Consider the following 20,406-nt stretch of genomic DNA (forward strand, 5'->3'; position numbering starts at 1 on the left):
CCTCTTCGTTTTATTTGAAAAGAAAGATGACTTGTTATTGAACAAACGAATAGTAGAGAATTCATATATTATGTACAATTTTAAAAAATATTTTCATATCATTATATTTTTCGTCTCCTTTTTTAAATTCTTTTTTCCTATAAGAAAATTTCTTTTTCATAAATTTTCTCAACACTTTTACACTTTTCTCGTTTCAGTATATTTGGATACAGCCTCTTTAACGATATTTTTTAAACAAGAAATTGTCAACATTATGGAATTTTTGCTACATTTTATACTTTTGTTTAAAAAAAAACTTTTGTCGATAAGTTACAGAGTTGTTAAAAATTGTTTTTCGAAACCAGCACGATCTCGCATTTGGATCAGAGAAGACTCAGATTGTTAGAAGTATAGGAGAATCTGCAAGGAGATATTTGGAAATCATAGATAACGAAAGTAACATTGTGAAGAGAGAAGAGCAGAGAGTAACTCTCATCATTTTGAGGACATGAAAAATTCATTAAAAAATTCATTATTCGTTTTCTATTGAAAAATTCACCACTTTTTAATTCGCAATTGGAACTAAACCTTCACGTAAAATTTTATTAATTTAATATGGAATTCTTTTCCATTAATTAATTATTAATGAATAATATGCTACATTTTCGAATAAATAGATAATTTTGTATGGAAAATTAATAATTTCTTCATTTTTTAGATAAAACATCACAACTTTCAAGTTTGGAAACTATCTGGAAACTAGAATTTCAGGTAAGTTCTCTTATTAATTTTAATATGAAATTCATTTATATCAATTATTAACGATTGCCATAATTTTGAATAACTCGAAGACGCATTAAATAAATTAATTAATTATTCGGTTTACAGATAAAATTTCACCACTTTCAAGTGAAAATCTTCTCTATTAATTGCTAATTGCAAAAGGTAAGTATAAAATAGGTAAGTATAATAAATTCCAAAATTAGTATTAAGTAAAATGGTGAAAAAATGTTTTTTCTGGATGTACGGAGCTTAAAAAGGTAAGTATAAAAGGTAAGTATAAAGGTAAGTATAAGGTAAGTATAAGGTAAGTATAAAAATAAAATTTTTAAGAAAAATTTTGTAGAATTAATTACAAGTCTCATAAATAGAAAATTTTTTCAGAATTTCTTGAAAATGACGTCAAATTCCCGGAATTTTCGAAATTCTTTGCAGAAAAAAAATTTTTGCCCAAATTTCGACTTTGTATTAGGAGAACATAAGTTTACAGGAGGTAGTTTAAGGAATTTTGCCAATTCTTGGAAATGACGTCAAATTCCCGGAATTTTCGAAATTCTTTGCAGAAAAGAAATTTTTGCCCAAATTTCGACTTTGTATTAGGAGAACATAAGTTTACAGGAGGTAGTTTAAGGAATTTTGCCAATTCTTGGAAATGACGTCAAATTCCCGGAATTTCCGAAATTCTTTGCACAAAAGAAATTTTTGCCCAAATTTCCACTTTGTATTAGGAGAACATAAGTTTACAGGAGGTAGTTTAAGGAATTTTGCCAATTCTTGGAAATGACGTCAAATTCCCGGAATTTTCGAAATTCTTTGCAGAAAAGAAATTTTTGCCCAAATTTCGACTTTGTATTAGGAGAACATAAGTTTACAGGAGGTAGTTTAAGGAATTTTGCCAATTCTTGGAAATGACGTCAAATTCCCGGAATTTTCGAAATTCTTTGCAGAAAAGAAATTTTTGCCCAAATTTCGACTTTGTATTAGGAGAACATAAGTGTACAGGAGGTAGTTTAAGGAATTTTGCCAATTCTTGGAAATGACGTCAAATTCCCGGAATTTTCGAAATTCTTTGCAGAAAAGAAATTTTTGCCCAAATTTCGACTTTGTATTAGGAGAACATAAGTCTACAGGAGGTAGTTTAAGGAATTTTGCCAATTCTTGGAAATGACGTCAAATTCCCGGAATTTTCGAAATTCTTTGCAGAAAAGAAATTTTTGCCCAAATTTCGACTTTGTATTAGGAGAACATAAGTTTACAGGAGGTAGTTTAAGGAATTTTGCCAATTCTTGGAAATGACGTCAAATTCCCGGAATTTTCGAAATTCTTTGCAGAAAAGAAATTTTTGCCCAAATTTCGACTTTGTATTAGGAGAACATAAGTTTACAGGAGGTAGTTTAAGGAATTTTGCCAATTCTTGAAATGACGTCAAATTCCCGGAATTTTCGAAATTCTTTGCGGAAAAGAAATTTTTGTCCAAATTTCGACTTTGTATTAGGAGAACATAAGTTTACAGGAGGTAGTTTAAGGAATTTTGCCAATTCTTGGAAATGACGTCAAATTCCCGGAATTTTCGAAATTCTTTGCAGAAAAGAAATTTTTGCCCAAATTTCGACTTTGTATTAGGAGAACATAAGTTTACAGGAGGTAGTTTAAGGAATTTTGCCAATTCTTGGAAATGACGTCAAATTCCCGGAATTTTCGAAATTCTTTGCAGAAAAGAAATTTTTGCCCCAATTTCGACTTTGTATTAGGAGAACATAAGTTTACAGGAGGTAGTTTAAGGAATTTTGCCAATTCTTGGAAATGACGTCAAATTCCCGGAATTTTCGAAATTCTTTGCAGAAAAAGAAATTTTTGCTCAAATTTCGACTTTGTATTAGGAGAATATAAGTCTACAGGAAGGTAAGCAAGAAATTTTGCCAATTCTTGAAATGACGTCAAATTCCCGGAATTTTCGAAATTCTTTGCGGAAAAAGAATTTTTGCCCAAATTTCGACTTTGTATTAGGAGAACATAAGTCTACAGGAAGTGGATTTAAAGAATTTTGCAATTCTTGGAAATGACGTCAAATTCCCGGAATTTTCGAAATTCTTTGCGGAAAAAGAAATTTTGCCCAAATTTCGACTTTGTATTAGGAGAACATAAGTTTACAGGAGGGTAGTTTTAAAGGAATTTTGAATTCTTGGAAGCCAATCAAATTCCCGGAATTTTCAAATTCTTTGCAGAAAAATTTTGCTCAAATTTCGACTTTGTATTAGGAGAATATAAGTCTACAGGGAGGTAGCTTAGGAATTTTGCCAATTCTTGGAAATGACGTCAAATTCTCGGAATTTTCCGAAATTCTTTGCGGAAAAGAAATTTTGCCCAAATTTCGACTTTGTATTGGAGAACATAAGTTTACAGGAGGTAGTTTAAGAATTTTGCCAATTCTTGAAATGACGTCAAATTCCCGGAATTTTCGAAATTCTTTGCAGAAAAGAAATTTTTGCCCAAATTTCCACTTTGTATTAGGAGAACATAAGTTTACAGGAGGTGGTTTAAGGAATTTTGCCAATTCTTGGAAATGACGTCAAATTCCCGGAATTTTCGAAATTCTTTGCAGAAAAGAAATTTTTGCTCAAATTTCGACTTTGTATTAGGAGAATATAAGTCTACAGGAGGTAGCTTAAGGAATTTTGCCAATTCTTGGAAATGACGTCAAATTCTCGGAATTTTCGAAATTCTTTGCGGAAAAGAAATTTTTGCCCAAATTTCGACTTTGTATTAGGAGAACATAAGTCTACAGGAGGTAGTTTAAAGAATTTTGCCAATTCTTGGAAATGACGTCAAATTCCCGGAATTTTCGAAATTCTTTGCGGAAAAGAAATTTTTGCCCAAATTTCGACTTTGTATTAGGAGAACATAAGTTTACAGGAGGTAGTTTAAGGAATTTTGCCAATTCTTGAAATGACGTCAAATTCCCGGAATTTTCGAAATTCTTTGCGGAAAAGAAATTTTTGCCCAAATTTCCACTTTGTATTAGGAGAACATAAGTTTACAGGAGGTAGTTTAAGGAATTTTGCCAATTCTTGGAAATGACGTCAAATTCCCGGAATTTTCGAAATTCTTTGCAGAAAAGAAATTTTTGCTCAAATTTCGACTTTGTATTAGGAGAATATAAGTCTACAGGAGGTAGCTTAAGGAATTTTGCCAATTCTTGGAAATGACGTCAAATTCTCGGAATTTTCGAAATTCTTTGCGGAAAAGAAATTTTTGCCCAAATTTCGACTTTGTATTAGGAGAACATAAGTTTACAGGAGGTAGTTTAAAGAATTTTGCCAATTCTTGGAAATGACGTCAAATTCCCGGAATTTTCGAAATTCTTTGCGGAAAAGAAATTTTTGCCCAAATTTCGACTTTGTATTAGGAGAACATAAGTTTACAGGAGGTAGTTTAAGGAATTTTGCCAATTCTTGGAAATGACGTCAAATTCCCGGAATTTTCGAAATTCTTTGCAGAAAAGAAATTTTTGCTCAAATTTCGACTTTGTATTAGGAGAATATAAGTCTACAGGAGGTAGCTTAAGGAATTTTGCCAATTCTTGGAAATGACGTCAAATTCTCGGAATTTTCGAAATTCTTTGCGGAAAAGAAATTTTTGCCCAAATTTCGACTTTGTATTAGGAGAACATAAGTTTACAGGAGGTAGTTTAAGGAATTTTGCCAATTCTTGGAAATGACGTCAAATTCCCGGAATTTTCGAAATTCTTTGCAGAAAAGAAATTTTTGCCCAAATTTCCACTTTGTATTAGGAGAACATAAGTTTACAGGAGGTAGTTTAAGGAATTTTGCCAATTCTTGGAAATGACGTCAAATTCCCGGAATTTTCGAAATTCTTTGCAGAAAAGAAATTTTTGCTCAAATTTCGACTTTGTATTAGGAGAATATAAGTCTACAGGAGGTAGCTTAAGGAATTTTGCCAATTCTTGGAAATGACGTCAAATTCTCGGAATTTTCGAAATTCTTTGCGGAAAAGAAATTTTTGCCCAAATTTCGACTTTGTATTAGGAGAACATAAGTCTACAGGAGGTAGTTTAAAGAATTTTGCCAATTCTTGGAAATGACGTCAAATTCCCGGAATTATCGAAATTCTTTGAGGAAAAGAAATTTTTGCCCAAATTTCGACTTTGTATTAGGAGAACATAAGTTTACAGGAGGTAGTTTAAGGAATTTTGCCAATTCTTGGAAATGACGTCAAATTCCCGGAATTTTCGAAATTCTTTGCGGAAAAGAAATTTTTGCCCAAATTTCCACTTTGTATTAGGAGAACATAAGTTTACAGGAGGTAGTTTAAGGAATTTTGCCAATTCTTGGAAATGACGTCAAATTCCCGGAATTTTCGAAATTCTTTGCAGAAAAGAAATTTTTGCTCAAATTTCGACTTTGTATTAGGAGAATATAAGTCTACAGGAGGTAGCTTAAGGAATTTTGCCAATTCTTGGAAATGACGTCAAATTCTCGGAATTTTCGAAATTCTTTGCGGAAAAGAAATTTTTGCCCAAATTTCGACTTTGTATTAGGAGAACATAAGTCTACAGGAGGTAGTTTAAGGAATTTTGCCAATTCTTGGAAATGACGTCAAATTCCCGGAATTTTCGAAATTCTTTGCAGAAAAGAAATTTTTGCCCAAATTTCGACTTTGTATTAGGAGAACATAAGTTTACAGGAGGTAGTTTAAGGAATTTTGCCAATTCTTGGAAATGACGTCAAATTCCCGGAATTTTCGAAATTCTTTGCAGAAAAGAAATTTTTGCTCAAATTTCGACTTTGTATTAGGAGAATATAAGTCTACAGGAGGTAGCTTAAGGAATTTTGCCAATTCTTGGAAATGACGTCAAATTCTCGGAATTTTCGAAATTCTTTGCGGAAAAGAAATTTTTGCCCAAATTTCGACTTTGTATTAGGAGAACATAAGTTTACAGGAGGTAGTTTAAGGAATTTTGCCAATTCTTGGAAATGACGTCAAATTCCCGGAATTTTCGAAATTCTTTGCAGAAAAGAAATTTTTGCCCAAATTTCCACTTTGTATTAGGAGAACATAAGTTTACAGGAGGTAGTTTAAGGAATTTTGCCAATTCTTGGAAATGACGTCAAATTCCCGGAATTTTCGAAATTCTTTGCAGAAAAGAAATTTTTGCACAAATTTCGACTTTGTATTAGGAGAATATAAGTCTACAGGAGGTAGCTTAAGGAATTTTGCCAATTCTTGGAAATGACGTCAAATTCTCGGAATTTTCGAAATTCTTTGCGGAAAAGAAATTTTTGCCCAAATTTCGACTTTGTATTAGGAGAACATAAGTTTACAGGAGGTAGTTTAAAGAATTTTGCCAATTCTGGGAAGTGACGTCAAATTCCCGGAATTTTCGAAATTCTTTGCGGAAAAGAAATTTTTGCCCAAATTTCGACTTTGTATTAGGAGAACATAAGTTTACAGGAGGTAGTTTAAGGAATTTTGCCAATTCTTGGAAATGACGTCAAATTCCCGGAATTTTCGAAATTCTTTGCAGAAAAGAAATTTTTGCCCAAATTTCGACTTTGTATTAGGAGAACATAAGTTTACAGGAGGTAGTTTAAGGAATTTTGCCAATTCTTGGAAATGACGTCAAATTCCCGGAATTTTCGAAATTCTTTGCGGAAAAGAAATTTTTGCCCAAATTTCCACTTTGTATTAGGAGAACATAAATATATAGGAGGTCGCCTGAACAATTTCCAAGAATTTTGCCAATTCTGGGAAGTGTCGAAATTTTTGTTCAAAATTATAATTTTTTATTAGGATAGCATAAATTAGAAGGAGGTTTTTTTCAGCTTACCTTACTTACCTTGTATACTTACCTTATATACTTACCTTTTACGCCTACCGTATTTTTTAACATTTTAAATTATTTTTTTCACAGTTTACTTAAATCTAAATATACTTATTAATTGCATACTTATCTTTTACAATAGGAATCGTAATAAATACTTTTTAATAATTTTTTTATTTCTAAAAGATCGAGGAATGTACAGGGGACGCAACTCTCTTATCTGGAGTATTTCTTTTATTTTTAATAATATTAAAAAATGTTTCGGGTTAAAGTTAAATAGTTTCAACTGGGATATAATTTAATATTATTAGTTTTTTATAAATAAATGCATAAAGATCAATTTTATTTTTTTAAATAGAATCATATATTTTTAAATATATTATTAGATGCAGTTTTGCATTCTCTATAAAAAAGTATCGTATCTGTTGTAAAGAAAATTTATTAGTTTCGGAGATAATTAAATTTTTTTAAATATCTCTTAAACTAATAATCTTTTGCTACAAATATTTCAATATTTTTATATAGAGAATAATGTGCTATATCTATACATGTATTAAAAAATATAAAATTCTTTTCAATAAAACGGAATCGATCTTCTTATGATCACTGTGCATTCACTTATAAAGAAATTAATTACATCATACTACGCCCACCTCGAAATTATTCAACTTGTATTTAAAAAATTTTTTAATATCTTCATAAACAAGCGAGATACTTTTTACAAACTATTTCCAACTGATAAGACGCGTGGGATATACATAGGATATGGGTGTATAAAAAATTTTTACAAAATTTTTTTCAAACTAGTTTCATTTTATTCATTATATTTATTACATTTTTATTTACATTTATTTACATTTTTATTTCATCACTTTTACACAAAACTTATTCTTCTCGTCGAAAGATGAAAGATAATTTTCCATCCGGGACGTGTTTCGCGCTTAGAAAGAGTTATGAGAGCATCCTTGTCTTTTCTTCTTCTTCTTCTTCTTCTTCTTCTTTTTCTTCTTCGTTGTCTTCTTCTTCTTCTTCTTCTTATTCTTCTTCTTCACCTCTTCCCCTCCTTTGATGTTATTCAATTTGTGCTTGTTTCTATCTTCTTGCACAGACGTCTTTCCATCCAGCTTCCAAGTAGTTTATTTGTATTTTATTTGCCGGGAATGGGCACGGTAAATGGACCGTGTTGGAAAAAACGAAGCGAAATTGAGATACAAACGGAAACACGCACGGTTGTAAATTTTTATAATGGCCTCCATATTCCCACCGAACAAAGATATACTCGTTTTCTTCTTCCTCCTCCTCCTCCTTTTCTCTCTTTCTTTTTTCTTCCATTCGATCCAACGAAATTAAAAATATATTTCTCCTCGAAGCCGATAATCCCCCTCATGGCGTTCCATTATCGTTCATAAAGAGGAGAGATTTTATTTTTAAAGAAATTTTTCTCGACAAAATTTCCTGCGAGAATATAATAAAATTTCACGTAATTCAATTCATCCGACTGTTAATTCAGACTGATAAAAGAGATACCTGTCCTCGTTTTCGTCCCTTCTTTTTTATCTCTCTCTCTCTCTCTCTCTCCTTTCCATTCATCTTATCGTTGCTTCAACAATTCTATTTCGTTCCACATTCGTGACAGGAATACAGTTTCGGGGGAGGGAAGGGGAGGGGGCAAAAAGTGGAATGGACGGGGAAACGAGGACGAAGCGGCGGAAAATGGAGGAGGAGGAGGAGGAGGAGAAGAGAGGAAAGAAGGAGGATCGTTACGAATTTCAACGACTCAGTGATCACAGCGATTTATATGTATGTAGCACGATAGATTGCATTCTAAGTATTATGTTCAACGCTACTTTGTATTCGACAGACATCGGTAGATTACGTTTGCTTTCTGCTCGGGGGACCTAGAGGTTTCTTTTTTTCCTCTTCTTCTTCTTTTTCTTGCCCTCCCCCTCCCCCTCCTTTTACGATCGCTTTTTGAAAGAGAGAAATATTCCTTTCGTGCCATCGAGAATATTATTAACCCTCGACGTGGGATGGAAAAAAAAAAATCTCCTCAATGCGATTTTTCAAATGCGAAAAATTAGCAAAATTTTGACGAATCTTCCGAAGCGTTGAAATTACATCAAAAAGTTTCGTTTCTTTTTTGTCTTAGCTGTTGAAGAAAAAAAAATATTAACGATATCAAACCGATTCAAAGTACACGTTTCTGTATAAATTGTGCGCACGATAAGCGCAGATGCGTTGACTGCACTTGCTTGACAATACGACGCGCAACAATCGGTCAATCAAGAACTACCCCAATTCTACGAAAAAAAAAAAAAAAAAAAAAAAATGAAAGAAACTAGAAAATACGCGAGCAGAAAGAGATTAAATAAGGAAAATTGCCAATGGATCTGGTAGCAATCAGAGAAAGTTCAAAAAGGAGGAGATGGAGATGAAAAAGGGAGGAGGGGAAAAGTAATTAATTTTGTCATGCCAATTCTACTTTGCTCCGCGTCGGTTTCAACCCCCTTCACATTTGTCATCGCGCGCGTCCACAAAATTATTCGAACGGGAGGGGGTGAAAGAATCGAGCGGTGCACAGAGGCGCGACAAAATTGAAGGTAGACCCGTGACGGATTTAATGGCGGCCAGATTGTCCATCCCTGGTTTCCGAGCGGGCACCGATAACTCGGTGATGCGGCTGCACTCCGCATGCACGGACGGAAAGAACGTTCCTCTGAATTTCAATTTGAGTGGGCCATTTATTTGGCCCCCTTCCCTGTTCAAATTCTATATTTGCCTATGAAAATTCGGATGCGCGTTGCCGGTGAACGAGAATGAGCACAATTCTTCACATTTTTTTCTTTTTTTTAAATGTATGTTTTATGCGATTAACTTGCACGAATTTTCTAATAAAAATATAATTATACGATATGATCCGATCGATCCTTCGGCGAAAATATAGATAGAAATTTAATTTATATTTGTATAAAAGTAAAAAAAATATATTTCTCGATATAATTGATTGAAAATTATGGAAAAGAATTTTCGAGAATCAAGTGAACGCAGACTTCTCTTCCCGAAATCTTGTGAAATAATAATAATAATATCCAAAAAGAAAAAAAAAAGAAATATCCATCGAAGGTAGAACGTTGAAATCAAACTCGGGGGGCCGAGGCTTTTAAAAATGGTTGGTCGAAGTCGGTTCCCGCGATTTTTCTTCCGTGAGGGAGGAAAAAGTTTACGAAACGAGGAGGGGGAGGCGAGAAGACTGGTGGAAGTCTCGGGGAGGGCAGGCCAAATTCTTTAAGACGAGAAATAAGAGCGGCTCGGCCCCTTATCTGGATAGGAGGCCGCCATTCTCGAGGCAAGGAACGGAAAGGCGAAACGGAAACCGGCGAAAAAGTCACGAGACAGTCGCGTGGGATCCACGCTTGTGAAACGTGGAAAAGAAAGGGAGGGGAAGAAGGATGGAGGAGAGATAACCGGTGCATTAAGATCCCTAATCTAAATGAACGCTCGTTCCGGTCCAGTAGTAATGGCGGTTTATCCACCGTCGCTTGCTTCCTTTCAAACGATTTAACGACGATTTTCGAAACGATTGCTGCCCTCTCTCGCGTCGCGTCGCGTGTCCTCGTATCGAATCCAACGTCAAAGCTGTCCCTTTTTATTCTTTTTTTTTTTTTTTTACTTTTTGATGCGCAGATTTGAGAGAGAGAGAGAGTTTCTTCTTCTCTTGATCCGTTGATTCGTATTTTCGATTTATATTTATTTTTTAAACTCGATTCGTAAATATTGCAATCGATAGTCATTTGATTCGATAAAATAAATTAAAGGAAAGGAATATTTTATTATTGTATTCGATGTTCAGGTTATTTGCATTTGCGAAAAGTAACTCTCAAAATCGATCAATTTTTCATTCCGTGACCGGAAAGTGACAGTTTCCGAAATTATTAAAAATTAATAATTAATAATTGGGAACAATTTTAAAGTTTTTAATTATTTGTCAGAGGAGATACTTGCGAATAATTTAATTACTTCGACGATTTATATAGCGAAGCTTTTTCGTGGTTTTAAATAAAAATATAAATCGAAATTTTATATTATTTATCTATGTAACGAATAAAAATCTTTTTTTCCGTTCGTGTAATGGCGAAGATATACTCTTTTTATAAATCCGTGGAAACGGACGATTATACATTTCTCTCTACGAATCTTACGTATCTATTATATTCTGCCAAAAAAAAAAAAAAGGAATCGATTTCTGCCTTAACTCAACTCTCTCACTGTATCACACCTCTTTCACTTTTTTCCTCTAATAACAAAAGAAACTTGCGCAAAAAATATCTGCACTCTCTCGTTGCACAACGTCGAAATTTCCAAATGCAGGATCCATGCATCCGTGTATCTTAACGCTGTGCGCGCACGTATTTGCCAACGATCTGCTTCCGACTATTAACGCCAGATACGCGGCGTGAAATCGTTTCACCAACAGTATGGCTCGATGTATAATCGGATTGGGCCGGATAGCATTGTGACGATTTCTCGCCATTTCATTCGACCATTCGGAATGTAAATTGTGGCGAAAGAATAGCGGATATTCCGGTTTCGATCCTATTTTCAACTCGTTCGTCAAATTGTACTCGATATAACGTTCCCTTTTTTTCTTTTCTTTTCACAAGTGCTTGATTGTTGAGCTTGATGTTGGATGCGAACTCTCGAGAGTGGACACGTGTATCGAGAATTAAAAAAAAAGAAGATTCTCCGTCTTTAAATTGTCAAGAATTGTACAGGATTATTGGAAAATATTTTATTGGGCGTGAAAATTATTATGCAGTTACTCTAAACGCGAGTAAGAATAATAATAAGTAATAATATAATAATTTTCGAGAGATTCGTGAGATTTTGTCCCGTTTCGTGAACACTGAGTGGAAATTATTATAAGGAATCGCTCTCAACGGGGTGGAAAATATTTTCGAAACTTTTACCCCCCCGAATATATACATTCTCGAAATATATCCTGCGATTCCTGCTCCGCTATTTTCCCATTTGGAAATAAAAGTTTTCTTGCAAGTTCAGTTGGCGTACATCTACCCCTTTATTACGATTTCTATCGCTAACGGATAAGGAAAAAGGGAATTAAGTTTCGAATGAATTTACAAGTTGGAGGCAGATCCAGATTTTACGTTTCTTCACGTTTCTCCTCGGGATTCGGGATGGAATATCGTATAATGACGCGACGAGGGAAGAGGATTGGAACTGCTTACCGAACATTTTTTCTTTTTTTTTAATAAATTCGCGATAAAAATGTTTCATCCGACGATAAGAAAGAAAGGGAAATTTGAAATTCAAAACATTGTACGCGAAAACATTATACGCCTTCTACCTTCCTATTCAGATTTATTTGTTTTCTCTCGTTCCAAGATTGCAATGCCTCGTTCTCTTGATAATTTGATGATAATACTCGTTTATGGAAGAAGAAGCTAAATTCTGTTGCTAAATTTATCATTTCACATCCTTTCCCATCTCGATCCAATCTATATTAACTCGTATAATCCTCTCTCTCTTTCTGTTACAATAATGGAATTCGTAGAAAATGAAGAATCCTCCTCTACGAAATCCGTTTAACAAACGTCCATTCGAGAAATTTATTTTCTGGACAATTCTGTGGAAAAATCGATCCTTTCGTTTGATTAGTGCAATAAAATTTCGAAAAATTCGACCATCGATACGATCGACACGAATTCTATCTCTATTTCCTTCCCCTCCCCCTTTATTTACCCCGACTTTTATCCGTATAATAACGATCGAAACGCGTGAAAAATTTTTATTCGACGGATAAAAATTACAGGGCCCGTACGTAAGCCGGGGGCCGTACGTAAGCAATTAGCGCAATTCGTTCCCCAATGTTTCATCGACGTCGCAAGTTTCACGAGGATAATCCAGAAAACTGGGGACACACCGATAATTAACGCGAAGCCTGTCCACTTTGCCCGGTATTAAAACCGCGTTAACAATCCCCGCAATCCTAATCCCAAACCGCGCACTCCCAACCCGAGTATTTCGAGTATTTTTTCCTCGTTGAAATATAATTCGATTCTTGGAAAAATATTTATCAATATTTTCGTTCGAATAAGTACAATTTCTCGTCCAATATCACATTCTCTCGAGGGGTTGGAATCAATCTATCTTCTCTCTCCCTTCAAATGTCACTCGTTGTTAACTCGACGATAAAATCAAGCTGCTCTCTGATCTGCAGAAAAAAAGAATTTCTTCGCGCTTCTCGGCCGAGTGACCAAAAATTCAGAGGGAAAAAGATCCCACCGCAAACAGTTTAATTGCGAATCGATTTCAAGCAGCATCGCGCGAATCTCTCCACCTCCACGTTTCCGTCTTCGTGGGGCAAAGAAACGAGTGGATAAAAACGTTCATCAACCTCGATCCACCCTCCTCCTCACGCTCATTCGCGGGGTAATTAATGAAGGGTGGGGGAGGGAAGTAGATTCGTACAAGATTAGCGATGGAATCGAACGGGGGGTGAGATGGAAGAGGAGGGGACGGATGAAAAAGAGGAATCGATGGGGTTGACACGATTACACGATGTTTCTGCGATAGAGAGGGAAGGGACGGAGCTGCAAGTTGTGGAAAGTGTTTCGGGACTGTGTGTGTGCGCGCGTGTGTGTGCGGGAATAAGAAAGAAAATGGTTAAAGCCGTGGAGATTAGAGGTAAGGGTTGAAGGAGAAGGGGGAACAAAGAAAGATAAGATTGATGCAGGCGAGTAAATTGAACGTTACGAGTGACGACAATGCGACAAAGCCCGCAAATAATTCTCCCTTGGGAATCGTAATTTATTTGGTCGGAATGGAGCGTTGCTGCGTCGTCTAGGACGGAAGTCGCCGGGATTTCCGGTGTGGAACAATGTCGGAGGGGTATAAATGCGAAACGAGCAGGAGGGGGAGGGTGCAGGTGCCCTCGAATTTTCGCCTCTTTCAGTATCATCAGCTCGGCGAGAGGAGCAGGCAGAAGATGATAAAATTATTTTCGAATATTTCAACGGGATTTCATATCATTGTGGTTGAGAAGGTATGGTAAATATTTAAGCGAGAGAGAGAGGGAGAGATTTATTTTGGAAATCGGAATGTTTCGTGGAAGCTTGCTTATTGCGAATAAGATAATTCTGAATTTTTGATGGATCGACGATGTGAAATATAATTTTTGGAATCGGAATCGAAACGCGATCCTTGATGTATTAGTAATCGTTGATCGTTTTTAAAATAATTTTGAATACGTTTGAATGAAGTTTATCGCGTCGTAATTCTCGAAAAAAATGTTCACGCGTCGTCGATTTTGTATTTTTAAATCGACGAGGTGAAACGGTGATGAATACGAATAATTTTCAAATAATTTTGGAAATTAAACGCTGAAAGATGGAAATTGTAGTCAGATGTATAAATCTTTGTTGACGGGCGATGCTACGTCGATAAATTTTATAACGCTCGAAATGCGATGAAATTGTTAGGTAATTTAATTCACGGCACGATCATAATAAACTTCGTAATAAACGAGATATAACGAAATCTAGACTCGTTCGATAGCGTTCATCTAGGTAAAATTAAACACGACGAAATAAAAATATGATAAATATACGATATACGTACATACATGCCATACTCGGTTGATAAAAATCGAATAATCGTTTCGATCGAATTTGTCGGGTAATTATCCTCGGTCGATAAACGATACTTTCGGTCGATACACGCTAAATTTTATTAATTCGCCTTGGATAGAAGTTTAAACGACTGTTTGGGAATAAGAGTGATCCCCGCGATTTGACAAAATGGCGGAGTTGGAAAGTTTCGGAAGCGATGGTCGTAAAGATCGAATGACTTTGGCTGGGTTGGCCAGGATTCAATGTTTCTCAAGTGTCTCCTTTTTCCTCCGTCGCAAACTATCGAATAAAGAAACAGAGGGAAAATACTTGAAAATGTGAACTCGGTCCCCGCGATAAATTCGGCGCAAGGAAAATTTATGCGACCGAAAGTGCACCAAGACTAACAGTCCCGCTATTTCTTCTTGATATCCGTCCTTAACTTTTATACACGACCATAATTTATACTTTTCCCGGTTGATTCTACCGAAAAATATATTTATCAAGTTCCACGTCCAAGCTTGTGCCCCACTTTCAACTTTCCATTTTGACATTTTGAAATTTCCTAATTACGAACACCACATCGAATTATACGATAATTTATTAAAACGAATATTTTTCTTTTCTCTCTCTTTTAATGCACGTTTTCTTTCGCGATATTACAAATATAAATCACGTCTACAAAATTCTCGACTTCCCGTTTAAAACCGTTTCAAATTTTCTGATTTCCGAAATGGAGATGTATCGCGCGCGATAATTTGTTAAAAAATTATCACACCATCAATTTTTGTCAACGAAAATATTCGAAAAAACGGCACGGAATTAATCTGGGCGAAGAAGAGGGATCTCGAAATGTTCTCTCGGGGATGCAACGCACGGCTCCAAGTTTTTGGTATCCTATGACGCGATGTGAACTCGTGATAAATCGCGTCCCACACTTTGAATTTGTATTCCTGTTGGAGGATCGGCGCGCACCATCTGGCGGCCGTGTTTAATAAAATACTTGGCGCGGATGAATGGTCGTGCTCTTGGGACTTTCTCGGGGTCCGGGAGGACCTGGATCGGTAAAAAAACAAAAAAAGGAAAAAATATACACGCACATATATATATATATATATTTCGCCCTGTGGCTGTGGAGCTATGTAAATCGCATTAATCCAAGTCCCCGGCCTCGCGTGATTAATGTTACACAGGGGGGTTACGCGCAGTTGATAACGAGATTTTAGTGGTTTCGAGTTTTGACCGAAGGTTTTTGCTTGATTAAAGAATAATTGTTCCCCCAGTTTTTGACAGGGGATGATCCCAAAACTGTGGGGAATCCTGCGGTTTATGAACGAGAAGGGTTCGAGGAAAGAATCGAACGTTCTAATTATTTCTTTCTTTCCTCTCTTTAATCTTCTCGAAACACGGTCGTTCGTGGGAAATTAATAAAAAAATTTTCGCTTATCCGACCGATGGTCGATTATTCGAGCGAGATAAAAAACGCTTGTTCGAAAGAATTTCTCCTCCAATTTAATTCGGATAATCGACTGGCAATAATAATAATAATAATAATAATAATAATACTAATAATCTTTTCATGTTCGTCGCAAGGATTAAAGCCGATTCGATCCGTTTCGCGTCCCGAAATAACGATTGCAAAACGATCGACGGTATACAGCGATGTATCCAAGGTTTTACCCGGTGGCCAATATCGTGCTCTTGGGAAGGAGATCGATGAGAGATCTCGAATTGTCGAAAGGGAGAGGAAGCCAATAATATCGAGTCGAAACGAGATCGATGAAGATCTCCTCCGTTCTCCTCTCCTCGTTATTTATTAACTCGGTTTATATCCGTATTACCAAGATATCCGGCCAATAAGATTCTCGAAAGAATTACGAGCGGGGCAGGGTATAGCCAAGGAAGTATAAGGAAGCTATACCGATCGAGAGAATATCACCGACTTCGTTCAAACGGATTAAGTAAAGAACCGGATCGGTCCAACGATAATCCCACCTACTCTACTCACGAGGATGTTCAACCCTTAATTTCGAGGCTGGAGAGAAACCTCGATCGAGAAACAAATTGCATCGACAGAGTTTCGAAATATTGCGAATTTAAATCGTCTTGAACGATTAGATAGTTGATATTGTAATTGTATTAAGTTGGGCAAGTTCCGATGGTCGAAATTCGTTCGATTCGTTTGTTCGCGGGAACGAAGGAAGGCGTTGGAAACAGGCATGCGTTGCAAACTAGATCGGGATCTCGTTAAACGGGAATCAACGTTGTTGCCGCGAAACTTGCCAAGTCGTCTTTTGTCTCGCATTTCCCAAGTGTCTCGTATCGTATCGCAACGTCTCCGCTGTCCTCTTTTAGTCACTTGTTCGCCCCAACAACGCTCCAATTGGAATTGGAGCCTTGCGTATTCGCCAATACGTATTGTGACGATATTGTGACGATATTGTGACGTGCCAAGTGCGCGATTCTTCGTGGATTTGTTGTTGTTATTGTTTCTTTTTAATCTCGATATCGAACGACGCTGGAACGCTCGTCGTTGTTTCAACAACGTCTTTTTCTTTTTTTTTTTTTTTTCAGTTGCAAGTTTATAAAGAGGGCGAGAGAAGAGCAAGTTTATGGTATGTGAAGGAAAAGTGACGTTCTCACGCTCGCACTTCTCGAGAGAAGGAGAAGAGGAGAGAATCTGGTAAAAAGTTTTCTAATGAGAGATGCGGATCGGGCTCAAGTTTGCAATGAGAAAGTTATGGAACCACTTTGCGCGCCGTGTCTTGCTCAAGGCGGGGCACAACTATCGGGGCTATCAAATTTTCAATGTAATTGATACACGGAGAAAATCTCGCGAGTTTTTAAACGAGGCGCAGCTTCCTCGGTGTGTAATTTATATATATATATGTGTATATTTCCGCGTGATCGATTTATCATTGTTCACTTTCGAATAAAATTTAGTAAAGTATAGTCTATAATTACTGCAATTAACTCCCCTCGTGCAATTACTCCCTTTATTAATCAACGTAACTTAATTTCCCTTACGTTTATTACGGGATATTCAATAATTTGCTGCCTGAACTATGCCATTACCAGTGTGGATTCTGAATGAAATTGTGAAATTTTATCCGATTCGCCCGTTTAAAGTTATTAAATTATTCGTTTTATCATTCGTTCGAATTTACGCTTCGAATGTTCCTAAAATTACAATAATTAATAATTATTTCGTTCTGATTTCGTTAAATTAAACAAGATTTTCTATTCCTATTCTGCTTGCCCGACTCTACAACCCGATTCCATACCACTTGTCTCCTTTACTCTTCTCACACTCGTCTGACAACGATCCTTCCATTCTACTTATCAACGACTTGTCCGATCATAGCTGATCCGTTCTACTTGGACTCTTTACAACTATTTACAACTTTTTCACTGGGGCCATGATCATAGATTTACCCAGATCATAATAATCCTCACTATTATAACGATCCTAGACTACTGTCTGACAATGATCTTTCTGCACTTATACAGCTCAACGTACACGTTCTATCTGTTCTATTTATACGATTCTATTTCTACCTAGATAATTATTTTTCTTTACTCGCACGACCATGGATCGTAATAATCCTCGTGATAATGTTTCTTCGATCACTTTCTTCTTCTTATATGGATTATTGTCCGACTAGTTATCCGGTTCAATAATATACTATCACCTGTCTGACCGTGGCTAGTCTGTTCTACTTAAGTATTCCGCAACCATCCTTCCTGCTACTCGCGTGCACTTAAATTTAGATCTATTTGTTTCGTTCCATTTTGATTGGCCACGATAACAGAAAGAGATTCGTAGTTGACATTTGGTCAATCGCAGGGAAGGAAAATGAAAGGATTATTATTATCGAAGGAAAGTGGTCCCCTTCGTCGTTTCTCTCCCTTCCGAAATATTCCTCGAATGAAGCGATGGGAAAAGGAGGAAAAAAGGAAGAGCTTTGGTTATCGATTGTTGGGGAAGGAATCGAAGATCGAAGAAAAACAAAGTGAAATTCTCGGGAAAAGGAAGCGGTTACCAACCGCTCAACGATTCCGTTGAAAAGGGGGGCAGCCTGACCGGAGCTGCCGCTTACATTAAAGTTGAAAAATTTTCCCTTGGCCACCACTTTTGCTCGAAGAAGAAGAAGAAGAAGAAGAAGAAGAAAGAAAAATTTCCCTATGAATGGAAAAGCAGCCGGTTGAATGGCATCGAAGGAAAGGAAGGGCGAAGCCGTTTCCGCGGGGCTGATACTTTTTCTCCCTCGATACTCGACATTACGCTTTTTAGATCGGGGGGACGAGGGGAGGGGCTGTACACGTATGCTCGGGCGGCGTAAACGCGAGAAGAAAAGTTGATCTACGGCCAAAGGATGAATAGGGGTGCGGGCAATGGTGAAGTGGCGCGGCCAACCGCTTATTTATAGATAACGAAATAATTCAAAAGTTTTCGTTATTTATGCGCCCGTCCTCTCTCTCTTTCTTTTTTTCGTGTTTTATTTATTCCAGGTATCTATCGCTCTTCCTTCTTTTCGCAAATAACAATTATCGCGTAATTTTTCAGTTTCGTGCAAGAGGAAAATAACGAAATAATAAATTTCGAGTGTATTTTTAATTTTTGGAATTTTTGGAAAATCTTTTTGGAAAAATTGCAAAATAATTTTTGGAAGAAAGAGAATTGGAGAAAGATTCGAAATATTTTCGAATCGGGAGTCGAGCATTTTTGGGAAAATTCAATTCACGAGTCGATAACGAATTAAAAAATATCTTCATTTCTGGTTATATTCCACGAATTTCAAATCAATTAATTTACAGATTTTTTTCCTCCGACCAAACTACTGGAACATGGGCAACTTTTTCGCAGTTCTAAAAATCATTTAGCCGGGCAGAGGAAGAAACTTTTGACATTTCCAATTCAATTTGGAGAATTAACCAGAAAATTCCACTCGCGTAGATATTTAACCGAAATTCTACGAAATGCTTAATGGTTGCCTCCTGTTCCATTTCGAATCTCCTATTTCTCGTTTCCACGATATTTGATGGGACGAGAAATCGATCTATTTCTACGTATATACACGCGAGCCGCGTATATCAAGAACTTTCGTAAGAATGAGATTAAAGAGAGCAATTTATTTATTTGGCAAAATAAATTAGCCACTTGGGCGTTCCATTATCCTTCTTTACGCGATTAAGGGTAATAGTAATGGATTATCCATCGCGCGCAGGAAATTTTATTTTCTCCTGCTCGAAAAAACCGATCGAAACGATATTAACTTCTGAAAATGTAGCCCATTCTCTACGAATTAAACAATAAACGATTTACAAATATATATATATATATATATTTAATAGTTTAATTTCACCTAGAAGAGACGATCCTGAAAGAGGGAAAGAGGCCTCTTCTGGCTTCTAAGCACACCCCCTTGACGTTTCAACGTTTCTTCGCGCGAGATTATCACGCAATGGCCCGAGGGTAAGTAAGCTAGGAGTTGGGGCGAGGATGGGATAGAAGGGATAAGAGGAAGAGTGTAGCGACGACACGACATTTTCGTGGTGGTGGGCGCTGTTACACGCGGGAGAAATCGCCGGATAGCCGATTTGGAGAGAAAGGGTGGAACGAGGTAAGCAAGATTTACATTTTTGCCGGGGAAATAGGTTTTGCGATAAAAGGATTTCGAATAAAATTTAACTCGGCTTGGTATGCCCCCGTGCATGCAGCGGTTGGTATTTTGATTTAGTAGTCGTTTGAGAGTTGGCAAGCTCTTTGGAGTGCCGCCAAACATTTTTATGTTATTCCTTCCTCCCCACCCCGAGCGGTCCACCGCCCCACTCTCCGTCGCCCTCCTCTCCTCCCTTTTCTCTTCGCCCTTCTTCCTTCTCCTTTCTTTCATCGCCACAAACGGTTTCGCCAACCGTGCCAATCGTGGAAACGGCCCTGATGGAGATCGCCCTTTTTTCCCCCGTTCTTTCGGATCGATTTCGACGGAAAGGATACGATTCGTCCCCCTCGAATTCGTCAACGTGTTCCTAGAGAGAAAGTCAACAGTCCCCTCCTCCTTCTTCGAAATTCCCGTATTCGAAAAATAACGATGCGCTCGTTGAATACGGCGTTGAAAAATATTTCACGCCTTCGAGCTTCGTTTCGATACCCTCCCCCAATTTCGCGTTTACGTT

The 20,406-nt window shown here is 36.7% G+C and overlaps 1 protein-coding gene and 1 long non-coding RNA gene across 3 annotated transcripts in view; both read right to left on the bottom strand.

Annotated features, from left to right (window-relative positions):
• The window catches only part of LOC107993230 (E3 ubiquitin-protein ligase MIB1), a 468,131-nt gene that overhangs the window by 133,843 nt on the left and 313,882 nt on the right, over nt 1-20,406 (bottom strand). The gene's annotated exons all lie outside the window — the stretch shown is intronic.
• LOC133667513 (uncharacterized) overlaps nt 7,394-20,406 on the bottom strand; it is a 39,240-nt gene continuing 26,227 nt past the window's right edge. The window contains exon 2 of the long non-coding RNA XR_009833202.1: nt 7,394-8,750. This is a non-coding gene — a long non-coding RNA (uncharacterized LOC133667513). The remainder of the gene's footprint in view (nt 8,751-20,406) is intronic.

The sequence above is a fragment of the Apis cerana genome, linkage group LG16 (assembly GCF_029169275.1).
Source record: "Apis cerana isolate GH-2021 linkage group LG16, AcerK_1.0, whole genome shotgun sequence".
NCBI classification, from domain to species: Eukaryota; Metazoa; Arthropoda; class Insecta; order Hymenoptera; family Apidae; genus Apis; species Apis cerana.